Raw genomic sequence first — 15,334 nt, forward strand, 5'->3', positions numbered from 1 at the left:
CTCATGGAATGATCTGCGATTACATAGTTTGGATAGACTGATCATACACTCCTATATAGAAATGAAAAGAGATCATTTCATGACATGTTAAGGACGACACAGAATGCAAGGTTCCCCCCTTGCAAACTATGTAATCAAAGAATGCAAGGGTCCCCCTTGCATTTTGTCCCGTCCTTAACATCTCATGGAATGATCTGCGATTACATAGTTTGGATATACTGATCATATACTTCTATATAGAAATGAAAAGAGATCATTTCATGACAATATGTTAAGGACGACACAGAATGCAAGGGTCCCCCCTTGCATTTTGTCCCGTCCTTAACATCTCATGGAATGATCTGCGATTACATAGTTTGGATAGACTGATCATACACTCCTATATAGAAATAAAAGAGATCATTTCATGACATGTTAAGGACGACACAGAATGCCAGGGTCCCCCCTTGCATTTTGTTTCGTCCTTAACATCTCATGGAATGATCTGCGATTACATAGTTTGGATAGACTGATTATACACTCCTATATAGAAATGAAAAGAGATCATTTCATGACATGTTAAGGACGACACAGAATGCAAGGGTCCCACCTTGCAAAATATAATACTACTACTAAATATTAATACTAACAACAACAATAATAATGATAATGATACTTACACCACTACTTCTACTACTAATAATAATCATAGTAATATTGATTTCTTTTAAAGTAATGTTAATTATATTAATAATTAAATTTGTATAGCTCATTTTCCAGAGGATTCAATGCGCCGCCTCTTAGGCAATCACAAATTACTAACATTTGAAGAGGTATGTTTTCAGATTACTATTGACTATTTCCTTTTTCTTAGAAATGCAAGAAGTATAGCTAGGCGTGGGGCAACAGATCAAAGGATTTTATTTCCAGTCTGTTTGAAAATTAATGTTTTTCAAAAAGAACAGTCCATGTTTAGTGTGCAACCGACATGTAGCCTTGCTTAATCACAGGTTCCGAGTTAATCAAACTCGTTATTATACATTAAATTGAATTATTGATGTAATTTCTAACGTCCGCAAGATACAAAGGCTACATGACGTCATCGATAAGAGATGCACAGATCTCAAACTCTTCTGGGTTGAGCGTATTGTTAAGGGAGGTGCGCCCTCTGGTGTTGTGAATTGAAAGCGATGTAAGAGATATCGTAGAAGGTTGTTAAATGATAACTTTCGAGTTTATTTACTGTCTAGTACTTTAAACCACCCAACAAAAGAAGTATTGGGTGATGACTATGATTTAAATAACTTAGAATGGAAGATAGGAGAAGGACCTTTTAAACTGCGATCCTTTAGAGACGAAGTAGTGGTGGAAGGGCAAACCAACTTATTGCCGAAAATCCCAGAATGGCGGTTAGCACGACCACAAGTGTCTTTCGAACACCATGGCAAAGTGCAAAAAAAGGAAATGCCTCCATTTGAAATAAAATCGATTGTTCTAGATAGCATTGGAAATTCATGGAATGGGTTTTTACATATATATACAGATGGTTCTAAACTCGAGGATGGGAAGACAGGAGCCGCATTTTATGTGTCTCATTATAATGTGGTGAAATTTTTTAGATTATCCCATGTCTGTATTATGAGAGCAGAACTAGTGGCCATACTAATGGCACTAGAGTGGATTAATACATTTATTGAATCCTCTTCGGTGGTAATTTTTAGCGACGCTTTGTCAGCTTTACAAATGATCGATTCATACTTTATTAGATGTGCTATTGTAAATGAAATTTTATCCATAATTAATATTTTGCAGTTTAAGGATGTTTGTGTTGCTTTTGAATGGATTCCGTCACATTGCGATATTAGGGGCAATGAGATCGTAGATCGGGCTGCCAAAAAAGGAGCCATGAAAAGGTGTATAGACATAGTTATACCAAATACAAGAAGTGAATTGGCAGCCTCTCGTTTGATCCATTATAACAAATTATGGCAAGCAGAATGGGACAATGCAGAACACGGTAGATTTTTATATGCTTTGCATAGCGACGTTTCAAAGCCCATACATAGACAAGGCCTATCTCGCAGAGAAGAATGCTTGATACAACAACTAAGAGTAGGTAACTGTAGTTTAAATTATTACCTTTTTCAAATTAACCAACACGATACTGGTCTTTGTGAAGTTTGTCAAGAAGATGAAACAATTAAACATTTTATTTTCTATTGTACAAAATACGACAAAGATAGACGTCTCTTAAAAGAAAGGATTAAATTGAACAACCCCAATCTGAAACAATTATTGATGTCTAACCCAATTTTTACTCGTGAGTTATTGGGTTACATATACGATACTAATCGTTTTAGATAGCTTTTAAAGCTATCAGGGATCCCCTTAACTTATATCGATCCTGTAATAATATATAAAATGAAGTATTTGCGGTTTTTCCATGAACAACTGCAACTAACTCCCATCTCGCCTTTTATGTGCATTTTATGCAATTTTAATATTGCAGCCTTTTTTTTTTTTTTTTTTTTTTTTTTTTTTTTCTTTTTTTTTTTTTTCTTTTTTTTTTGTATATAAAACCATATCACTATTAATTTCATTTCACCAAGGAAAGTCGCTCGTGGGCTTGATTTCCGAAGCCCACGCCAAAGCTATACACGAAATTGACTGGCGCAAATAATCTTTGAGATTGAAGAGCGCCATCTAAACGAAGAACCAACCAACCAAGAGATGAGTAAAGAAGATGAACAGTTCCACCTTGGCTAACTGTTCTCCCAGACATCTACGACGACAGGGGCGTAGACAACGGGGGGGGGGGGGGGGGGGGGGGGGGGGGGGGATGAGGGGGATGCATCCCCCACCTCACAAGGTGGGGGGGGGATGGCATGTACAATCATCCCCCCCCCCCCCCAGGTTTTGGGGAATGATATTTGCTTACTTAATAAGTCATAATGATGATAATAATAGTAATAATAATAATGATAACAATTATAATATTATTAATAATAATAATTATGATGATGATAATAATAATCCTCATCATTATTGTAATTGTGTTTATTGTTAGCCGCATTCACACGGTGAAAGCCAATTCTAAAACAGAATAGAAAATGAATGTGATACAACAGTATACATAATATTCGTGACAGAGAGTACCATACTACTATCTTTATAACAAGTATTATTCAAACAAACATATATAATTATGTATAATCATGAATTGTTCAACTTCATGCTCCCACTATATGACTATTGTTACACTAATACTGATATCAGGACTGACTGGTATACATTAGTTTATTGTTAAGCTTGCAGCAGCTACATCTTTTCTGTATTGTTAACTATTTATTTATTTTTGTTTTATTTAAGATGCACTTTGTTTTGTATTCATTTAAAGTATGTTGATTGATGCATGAAGACATAAGTTTGAAATGTTTAAAGAAGTTTGTTTCATGTAAAGCGCAGTGTGAATTTACCCTGTCTTGAAATGCGAGATAAAAGGAACCTATTAGTATTAGCATTATTATTTGTATTAGTATTATTTTTTATTTGTATTATTATTATTATTATTATTATTATTATTATTATTATTATTATTATTATTATTATCATTATTATTATTATTATTACTATTACTATTATAAGACTGAGATCAAATAGAAGTAAATAATGCCCTAATTTGAAACGATGCAATGCCGTTATGGTTCCGATTTCTTCACAAACTTACAAAGCAGTATTGTTACTCCATGGATCATAGTGATACTGTTTATGTTTTTTGTATCTGTATGTTAATGAGCCGCCAGCCAATATCCATCTATGGATACTATGCCTGTTTCTTTGAGGTAAAAAAGCATAGTATGTACGTATTCATTATGCTTTATAATGAACAGACATATTGTTCAAAGTTTCATCGTTATTTGTTTGTTGTTTATGTGTTCTATTCACAAATGGCCACAGAGGCTGTTTTCATTCATAACCACATACCCCTATCAAGACAACAAAGACTATACCTGCGTGTACACAGTTGACATTGGTTTTTTTTCTGAAGAGGTGTAACAGCAAAATTCACAGAGATAAATACGTAGTGTGGTTCAATATGCAATACTATGTGTCAGTCCATTCTGTATTCGTATGCCACGGTGTGTAGATCTTGTCGATGTATGTCTGTCCATTCAAGGCGTAGTATGTGTGTGTGTGTGTGTGTGTGTAAGTATGTGTTTGTGTGCGTGCACGCTTGTGTGTGTTATTTTACCTCATTAAGTATGCATCAGATTGCACGATTTCAAGTTCAAAATTGCAAAAGCTCCCTACCGTGGGAGGCGGGACACCCCCCTCCCACACCCTCCCCCCGCTCGGTCGCTTCTCTCCCTCGCTCGCGCGCTTCGCACCCTCACTAGCGTTGGCAGCCCAGTCATCCCCCAGGTGTACGAACCTGTCTACGCCACTGTACGACGACCTGAACAACAAACAAGGTTGAAGTATGTGAAATTATTGAATGGGGTTAAAAGTTGTTAGTAAGATAATGAGCTTCAGATTGGATGGTCAAAGAGTTTTACTAATTTTTTGATATGGCTTCACCAACATAAGATCCCATTGACATTCCTTGTTTTTACATTATTTCGATGTACCTTTTATGTTTTCATAATTTATATGATCATTACTGAATCTTGTAAAAATTGTGCATTTTTCAGTATTTTATTTAAATAATAAATATATTGATGGGTGAAATAAATGAATCTTGAATCTCTAATCTGGTGTAGACTCATAACCAGTCTATTATAAGTTAACATACTATATTCAAGGCATTCATCCGAGGCTTGTAATTTTGTACTGCATTATGAAGATTTTTACTTTAATGTTCAACGCTACGATTGAAATAATATAGAAATCATGGAATCCTAAGGCTAAATCGTATCCCAATGACTAGGTTATAGCAAATGATCATCTCTTACAATTAAGGGCGTCACGCGTTTACTTGAACCCATGCTAGGGAGATCCTCGGTCTACAAGTGTGGATTCACCTCCAGCTGGGCAATCTTCGAGTCAACTATATAACCACTACCCACAGACAACTATCCCTAGGGTAGTTCTCTGGGGGGGGGGGTAGTTGTCCTAGAGGATGGATGTAATAGGGGGTAGTTGTCTGAGGGTAGTTGTCCGGGTGTTAGTTCTCTGGGGGTAGTTTTACTAGGGGGTAGTTGTCCGGGGGGTAGTAATCCCAGGAGGTAGTTGTCCTGGAAGGCGGTTGACTGGGGTAGTTATCCGGGTGGATGTCCAGGGGTAGATGTCCTAGAACCCTCATCGACACATACAATGCACTATAATTCTGAAGCAGCTATCTCTTGGTAAATACAGTGGGGACAAGTGGTTCTTCGAGTGGCATATAAAGAGTTAATGAATACCAAAAAAGGGTTTTACCCTCCAAACTGACAAGAATTAAGCCTTAACGATAGAGAATGGAATAAGTTCCTCCCTCTGAACAACTTGTTTGGTGTCTGGGTTGAGAAACCTGTCTGGATTGAATTCATCGGGGTTCTTCCATAGGTCGAGGTTCATGATGAATGGCCCATAGGTTCGGTAAGACCACAGTTCCTTTAGGGATGTCGTATCCATTGAGAACAGGTGCATGTGGGACGCCAAGAGGTGTAATTGTAGCAATACGTTGTATATCAAGCAAAGTAGCTTCGGTGTAAGGCAAATTGGGTCTATCTGTAAGACTTGGCAACCGATTTCGTCCAACAACATCATCTAGTTCCTTATGTATCTTTTCTTGAACATCTGGATTTGATATCATGTATACATCAAGGCCCACTTTAGGGTTGTAGCAGTTGTCTCAGTCCCAGCAGCAAACAGATCAGCGACTGCGTGATACATATTTTCTTTAGTAAACGTGTGTTCACCGGGAGTCTCGCGTTCTGCTTCTATCATCTGTTCAGTGTACATCTCCACGTAACACGTGGGAGATCTACGGCTTTTCTCCTGCTCCTCGTGGATTTTCCAGACCAGTGGCTTCAAAAATCTATCATGGTTTTTGTTGGAGTGCTATCATTCGTTTAAAACCGCTCATCTACGATAGTTTCTTCCATTTTAAACTTGCCTATACAGAAGCGGATCTAGAGGGGGGTTGGGGGGGTTGCAACCCCCCCCCCCCCCCTTGGGCGGCCCAAAAAAAAAAAAAAAAAAAAAAAAAAAGAAAAAAAGAAAGAAAAAAGAACGCACGCTGGAGAGAAACCCTTTCAAGTGCAAATATTGTGAGAAGATATTCAACTCATCTGGTAACTTAACCAAACACATGATAACTCTGGATATAACTATGTATTAAACTGTTACTTGATTTAAAAAGACGTTATCATGCACTGCTTTTTATGGTCTCCATTGTGTTAATAGATGCCAGGAAAACATTACTTACGGGGTTCAAATAGAATCCGGGCTAACTCGGCCCACGGGACTACTCGGCCCAGCTGGAAAAACTGGGCCGAGATGTCCCGACCTGATTAATCGATCGAGAGATACCAATGTGTATATGTTTGTGCTCTTTGTGACTTAATAATGCCCTTTCCAACCAAAATCTTTAATGGAATTGTGTTAAATGATACTAATGAAGACAATCTATGACTTATCTTTAGGTAAAATGACAAAAAAATGACATTTCGGACAATTTACTCACAGCTCGCAATCCGCATTGCCGCACGTACATTAAATGTGCGTTGTATCTACTCGGACCGCTGAAATTCGAGCAGTGTTTTTGTCGGTAAATCACTGCAAAAATATCATTTTTATCTCGTATGAAGGTCTATTTTTTATTCCTGACACAGATTTCGTTATTGAGAAGTCGAATATAGTACATTTTAGACTAGTTGGTTGATGTTTGTTCACATTCTTTCGTCCTGGCCGTAAATTAGCAGACTACTGCCTAGTGCTACCGCAGCAGCTCAGCTCAGTGTGCAGCTAGCCGTACAGCGCCGCCGGCCGGGTCGGCGGGGGAATTCACTGACTCGTGCCGGGCTGCTGCACTGCATTGCATGATTGTACTGCCCAATTTGATCGAGTGATGTGTGAGTATAACTAATCAAACTAGATCTATATCTACTGTATTATCATTATTCATTCCGAGTAGAATATCCAATTTGATTTAGTGAGTAAACTAGACCTATATCTACTGTAGCTAGGGTACATCATTATCATATACTAGATTAGTCATTCAGAGTAGAATATTCGATTAATGAAGGAATGGAATCGCAGATAATCATATTTTACTCCTAAAAGTTAAAGACTTGATAAATTAAATAGCTAGATCTCTCGTAAGGGCCTAGCCTAGTAGTACTGTAAGAGAAGTGAGCTGAAGAATCGCCTTCTTTTTTTAATTTTGGAGGGGCAGGCGCGTAGCCAGGGAGGGGGGCAGTGGGGGCGGTCGCCCCCCCCCCCCCCAAAAAAAAGAAAAAAAAAGAAAAAGGAAGAGGACGTAGGAAAAAAAAGGATTAAGAGTCGAGAACGGTATAACGAATCGTCTTCTTTCTCTAATTATTTAATGAAACATCAAAGCTTCCGCGCGGAAAAGGGGGGACGGAACTGAATTCAGATAAGGATAAAGAGTCGAGAACGGTACAACGAATCGGGGTCCAGACAACTCGCCACAAAGACAACCCGCCCCAAGACAACCCGCCCCAAGACAACCCGCCACAATACCCTGGACATCCCGCCACAATACCCTGGACAACCCGCCACAATACCCTGGACAACTCGCCACAGCCTTTTCGGACAAATCGCCACACTTTTTCCCATCATGATTTCTAGATCTAAAATGAAATGAAATTGTAATTTTTCATGATTTTCGTGCTTTTATAAACACAGTCATTACAAAGAACAAAGTTGATTTCCCTTGTAACAATAATATATATTGAAATGAAATTGTCATTTTTCATGATTTTCGTGCTTTTAAAAACACAGTCATTACAAAGAATAAAGTTGATTTCCCTTGTAACAATAATATACTTTTGATCTAGAGGTCTATAACAGCTGCATTTTTCTGTCCCAGAATTTTTTTAATGGTAGGATACTGGAAGCACTGGCGTACTGATAGGGGGGGGGTGGGCAGTTGACCCGCGAAATAAAATTGGAATGTGGTTTATTTCTAGATTTTCTGGGTTAGTTTTGTCAGAGGCGGCATTCTTGGTTGGGGGGGACACTGTGCCCCCACTTTTCCAGGTTCCCCTAAAGTGCCCCCTTATCCTTTGTACATGTCCTTTTCCCTTCTGATAATTTTTAATGGTAGGAATTCATGGAAGGATAGGCCTACTGGAAGCACTGGCGTACTGATGAGAAAGGGGGCCGTTGACCCGCGAAATAAAATTGAAATTTGGTTTATTTCTAGATTTTCTGGGTTAGTTTTGCACTTTTGCCCACAGTCAGAGGCGGCATTCTTGGTTGGGGGGGGGGGGCACTATGCCTCCACTTTTTCAGGTTCCCCTAAAGTGCCCCCTTATCATTTTGTACATGTCCTTTTCCCTTCTGATAAGTGCCTACTTTTCTTTCTCAGATGTTTTAATTATAATGTTACTCATAATTACATAAAAGAACTTTTCAGTCTTTCTTCATTAAATTGTCTTTAATATTCATCATGTAATTTTTCAAATGGGACCTTACACTTTTAGCTCGCTTGCTCGAAAATCGATATTCAGTCCATCACACCAAATCGCGAAGTATGTTGCTTAAACAATAATGTTGCTCCACGTAAAGAAATAAACAAATATTGATGTCATTAGTGGTAATGTATTCACAATCTTGACGAAGGCGTAGGCCTTTATACAAATATCAAAAATGGTTTTTATTATTGTTGATGTGTCCCTTTGTAGGTGCCCCTTTTTCAGAAATCCAGCCATTCTTGCGATCATAGGCGCCAGAAGTGGGGGCAGGGGACTCGCCTTCCTCCCAACGAAAAAGTGTGTGTGTGTGGGGGGGGGGTGTGGGTCAAAATGAATTTCCACTCCCCCCCCCCCCCAAAAAAAAAAAAAAAAAAAAAAAAAAAAAAATCAGCAATAAAGCAGTATAATTGATTACTATTTAGTAACCAAAAAGATCATACAAATATAATAAAACCTAAATTGAATCAAATTAAAATGATATTCCATTCAAAGACATGACATGGGGTGGAGATGATGAGAGGGATGGAGATGATGAGAGGGATGGAGAGGGATGGAGATGAGGGATGGAGATGATGAGAGGGATGGAGATGACGAGAGGGATGGAGATGGTGAGAGGGATGGAGACGATGAGAGGGATGGAGACGGGAGGAATGGAGACGTCTCCATCCCTCTAATCATCAATATCGTCTTCATCCCTTACATCATCAAAATTGTCTCCATCCCTCTCATCATCTCCAATTCTCCATCCCTCACATCGTCTCCATCCCTCTCATCATCTCCATCCCTCACATTGTCTCCATCCCTCTCATCACCTCCATCCCTTTCATTATCAATATCGCCTCCATTCCTCTCATCATCTCCATCCCTTACATCATCAACATTGTCTCTATTATGTATTGTGCCACGTTGTGGAAATGCAATTTTATTTCTGTATTCATTATTTATTTATAGTATGTACATATTTATAGGTACACAAGATCAGATATAAATTTGTTAACCCCCAGCCCCCCCCCCCCCCAAAAAAAAATTGTAACATGCAGATGACACGCCACACCATTCCTTGTGTTGTGGTATTGGTACGTGTTATTTCATATATGCAAGTTACAAGGCAAAAAAACCCTAAATAAATAAACAAAGTTAAAACAATTAAATAAAATTGAGGACATGTTTGAAAAATACACATAACAATAAACATTATTTTTTTACGACTCCAAGATACAAATTCCAACAATATGACGTCAAGCAGACTCATAATAACAAATGATAAGCAGGTGTAATCGTGTATTAATTTTATGCCACGTTGTGGTAATGCAATTTTGTTTTTTTATTTATTATTTATTTATAGTATACATATTTATACAGGTACACAGATATCAGTTATAAATCTGTTAACCCCCAGCCCCCCCCCCCCAAACAAAAATTGTAACATGCAGAAACCAGTACAGATGACACGCCAAACCATTCCTTGTGTTGTGGTATTGGTACGTATTATTTCATATATGCAAGTTACAAGGCAAAAAAAAAACCTAAATAAATAAACAAAGTTAGAACAATTAAATAAAAATGAGGACATGTTTGAAAAAAAGATTAAAAAGGCACTTATTCAAGATTATTTCAAGATTTATGAGAATGGAAAATAGACACGTATTGCAAAGGAAAATGGGAACATGCCGAAGGAAAAGGGGCACGTGTCAAAAATAAAAAAGGGGGAAGGGGCACTTTTACTAAGTAATAGGGGCACTTGTCAAAGGAAAAGGGGCACTTTTTCTATGTAAAAAGGGGCTCTTTTGGGGTATCTGAAAAAGTGGGGGGGGGGGCTGCATTATTTATACAAAAAACTTGAAGCCAATACCTTCTTTTCGTAGAATTTTTTTGAAGCAGCCCCCTCCAAAAAAATAAGAAGGCGATTCTTCAGCTCACTGAAGAATCTGCTTAGAGTACTAGGCTAGGCCCTTACGTTAGATCTAGCTATTCATCAAGTCTCTAACTTTTAGGAGTAAAATATGATTATCTGATTATGAAAAAGAAAAATTCCATTCCTTCATTAATCGAATATTCTAGATATCTAGACTACTCTGAATGACTAATCTAGTATATGATGATGATGTAGCTACAGTAGATATAGGTCTAGTTTACTCACTAAATCAAATTGGATATTCTACTCGGAATGAATAATGATAATACAGTAGATATAGATCTAGTTTGATTAGTTATACTCACACATCACTCGATCAAATTGGGCAGTACAATCATGCAATGCAGTGCAGCAGCCCGGCACGAGTCAGTGAATTCCCCCGCCGACCCGGCCGGCGGCGCTGTACGGCTAGCTGCACACTGAGCTGAGCTGCTGCGGTAGCACTAGGCAGTAGTCTGCTAATTTACGGCCAGGACGAAAGAATGTGAACAAACATCAACCAACTAGTCTAAAATGTACTATATTCGACTTCTCAATAACGAAATCTGTGTCAGGAATAAAAAATAGACCTTCATACGAGATAAAAATGATATTTTTGCAGTGATTTACCGACAAAAACACTGCTCGAATTTCAGCGGTCCGAGTAGATACAACGCACATTTAATGTACGTGCGGCAATGCGGATTGCGAGCTGTGAGTAAATTGTCCGAAATGTCATTTTTTTGTCATTTTACCTAAAGATAAGTCATAGATTGTCTTCATTAGTATCATTTAACACAATTCCATTAAAGATTTTGGTTGGAAAGGGCATTATTAAGTCACAAAGAGCACAAACATATACACATTGGTATCTCTCGATCGATTAATCAGGTCGGGACATCTCGGCCCAGTTTTTCCAGCTGGGCCGAGTAGTCCCGTGGGCCGAGTTAGCCCGACTCCTTCAAATAAACACCCCCCAAAAAATCGGCTCGCCGCTTTGCGGCTCGTGGACGATGCTCCGCATCGTCATTATTTTGGTCAACCCCCCCCCCCCCCTTAGCAAAAAGCTAGATCCGCCCCTGCTATACCAAGTGATCGTAGAGCTGAGAGTGAGAAACGACGGTGCTCAGTCTGCATCTGACCAAAGTAGGACACGATCAAACCTGAAAAAAAAATACGTGACAGAACTAGTTAAACCTCGGATTTGCACTAACTTTGCCAATATAACAATGCTGTTTCATGATCCATAATTTGTTTGGGATTTTACTCCTGTCCATTGCATTGAGTTCGTTTGTATGAATGTATAGAGTCATTGGTATTACGCTGGCTCACAGTACGGTCAGTAGCGTACGCAGGATTTTTTCAAGAGGGAGGGGGGGGGGGGTTAATTTTTTTTTAAATCGGGCCGAAATTTTTGCAACGACTCAGCCAGCCGCTGAATAAGCAGGGGGAGGGGGGAGGGGTAAGAGGACATATATATATATATATATATATATATTTTTTTTTGTCCCAAAAATTTGCCGGATCGACATTTTGTACCGTTGGGGGGGGGGGGGGGTCACCTTTTTTAGGTCATCCATAAGCACCCGACCCCCCCCCCCCCCCATGCGTACGCACCTGCTCACAGTGCAGTAAGACGATGATTTGCCCCATGCATACAATATACTCTCAATGGATTTTCATGAATTTCCCGGGTTCTGAGTTGAATACCATTTCATTAGTAGGGTCAAATGCCATAAATGAATTTAATAGACTTTAAAAAATGGAATATTGGTTTTAAACACATTGAAAGTGAAACACAACGTAGTATTCAATTCAATTTAATTCATTTATTTCCATTTCTCGTAAAAAATAGTAAGTATACGTTGACAGATTTTGGAAGCGTTTTTTAACAACCAGTAACAAGAACAAATTGTGCATAACTCTAACTGGGGGATATCAGGTATGATCTTCGGAAACGGGTGTGTCTGTTCCGTCAACAAGTTTGTATTGTTTATCTACCCATGCAATATATGACATACTGGAATTTGAGTTGTAGTGTTTGATAACAGGACTTGGCTATTCAATGTTCGCTATTTAATGTTCGCTAGCCTCTTATCTTGAATAAAATATTGTTGAAATTACTCGCATTTTCTATAATAAATGAAATTACTTGAAAAGTTTGATAATATTTATACTCGACCTTTCCATGCTTCTATGTATATTTCGCTTGAATCAAATATCTTTTTACATTTTACAATCCGCATTTTAAATTTTAAATTTTATGCTTCCATAATTACTTGTGTTACATCTTTTTAAAATGTATAAATGTATATTGAATAGTGATAAAGTTTTGTAGCAATCATGTCATGGCAATTCAGATCAGATGGTGTTCAAGTTTTTAATTCATGTGCTTATTTTGCCCCAATGTGCGAAGGTCGGGAAGGAGCTTACTTGTTTTGTTGTTATTTATTATTTTGAAATATCCGACAGTTCTTGACACAAGAGAAGTCCAGGGATGAGCGAGTAGACCGTTTAGTGTATGGGAGTGTGTATAAGAGTGTTTATGAGAATGTCCATGGTACAGGAGTGAGAATAGGAGCGTGTATAGGAATGAGAGCGTGTATTAAAGAGCAAAGGGCATGCTTGCTCATCCGTAGGGGCGCCGGGGTGATCCGGGGTCAATAACTCACTCCCGGACTGCCACGGATCAACACGGACCGCCCCGGCGCCACTACGGATGACCCCGGACCCAGCACGGTGGCTACACGGATCACCCCGGATCAAAATATTGTCCCGGACCGTCCCGGACCACCCCGGCAGTTTTTGACCGTCAAAAATATCCGGGGTCGACTCCCGGACCGACCATCCAGGACCACCCCGGTGCCAACACGGTGTCAACACGGACCGAATCCCGGATCACCCCGGATGGGGTCCGGGATGGTCCGGGACGGTCCGGGACGTATATGGGACTGTAGCTTTAAAGGTCCACTACACTACTTGTAGCTACTTGCGCCCTCTATATAACAAACCATGCCTAATCGGTGACCATTGGTCCCCCATGATCCTCTTTTTCTTATGTTAACTGAGAGCTGAGTTGATGAGATAACCACCTGTCCAGTGACCTTGCAGGGCAGTCTAATCCCTCCTGTAAACTATGGCAGATACGCTTTAATAGGCAGCATTTGAAAACATGAATAGTCAATACACTCACAACACACAAATAGACACAATCATGCCGATGCGGGTGATCGGAGAGTTTGACAATAGACTCACAATTTGATTTTTTAAATTATTCTTTCTAACATCGGAAAGTTGAACAAATTGTATTTCACTGCTATCTAATGATTATGTCTGTATTTATATATTTATTTACAATGTATAGCACTTTTAAATGTCCGAAGGCAACTTTTATGTATTTTTTACATGACAATAAATTATCTTGAATCATGAATCTTGAATCTTGAATCTTGAATTTAGGTGTCATCAATAAATTGCCACTAAAGTATCGATTTTTAGTGGAATAAGTTGAGTTTTGTACAGTGGTGTTTGAAATGTTGAAAATCAATAGCACAGCTTTTAATACACAGCCAGGATATAATATGTGTGATATAATATGCCTACATGGCTTGTGCGTATAGTCTAGGCAGCTAGTCCAGATTATGTCCGTTTTTATATATTTATTATTCTTCAATCATTTCCTCCTTTACACGGTGTTGATAGGTAGCACAATCATCGTGGCCATGGGCGTAAATCTGCAATTGATACCTATTGTTCAGGGGGGTGATCATTCATCCCCCCCCCCTGAACAATAGGTATTACGTAAGGATTTACGCCCATGATCGTGGCTTGTAATACCTAACAACACGTAATGTATGCATTTCACATTCTAACTATTTATAATTTTATATTTATAACTTGTAATGAGGCACTGAAGAAAGATTTGTGCATTCAATTAAATTGCATCACGAAAATGGTATATTCGCGTCTATTTATTAGTACATGTATTTTAATAATTCATAAACAATTGGTGCGTGTATACTTAATGAGCAATGCATGCATGGGGATGTTATGATCTTTTATTTTGATCTGTAGAGTCGCTCATCTTGCATGAGTTTTGTTTCATTTAAACAAATTGCCAATACGTAAAAAGCACGTCCACGAATTGTTTAGAATGGATATATCTAAGTTTGCATATTATTGTGAAAAAGAAGTTTCCTTTCTTTCATTCAGTGCTATTTTTCACCAATAAATTATTTTTGCGTCAAAAAACAAAAAAAATCATTCTGTAGAATGGATAGATATTGATTTTCTATAAATTGGGATCAAAATCATTAGATGATATGACGTAATGTGGGTCAGAACTGAGAAAAACCACGTGTATGTAGATTAAAACAATTAAAAATAGCAGAGACTTGCGGTTTTACATCCTTTTAAATAGGGACTTTTAGATTTGCGTGGACTCGTACGTTTAATTTGACGTCCATTCAAGGCAGTGCATTTAAAAGGACGTCGATATATTGTAGCAATCCACATTGTCGTTCGGCAATTCTAAAAGTCCCTATTGTCTCTTCTTAACCCTTACTGTACTGAGCTATTTCGAGCACTCTCTGACTGGGGGGGGGGGGGAGGCTGGGAGCCCCCCCCCCCCCCCCCTATGATCTCAATTTCCGATGAACGTGAAAATTTGCATGTTTGTAGATATTAACGTAAGGAACAAGATGGTATAATTAGCTTTTTCCTAATATGCAATTTTTTGTCGTTATAGCCTAATTAATTATGCAAAATGAAAACTCTACATATTTGTACGTAGACTTGTGAAGAATCTTGAAAATGTATT

This window comes from Strongylocentrotus purpuratus, unplaced genomic scaffold (assembly GCF_000002235.5).
Source record: "Strongylocentrotus purpuratus isolate Spur 01 unplaced genomic scaffold, Spur_5.0 spur5_scaffold_1, whole genome shotgun sequence".
NCBI classification, from domain to species: domain Eukaryota; kingdom Metazoa; phylum Echinodermata; class Echinoidea; order Camarodonta; family Strongylocentrotidae; genus Strongylocentrotus; species Strongylocentrotus purpuratus.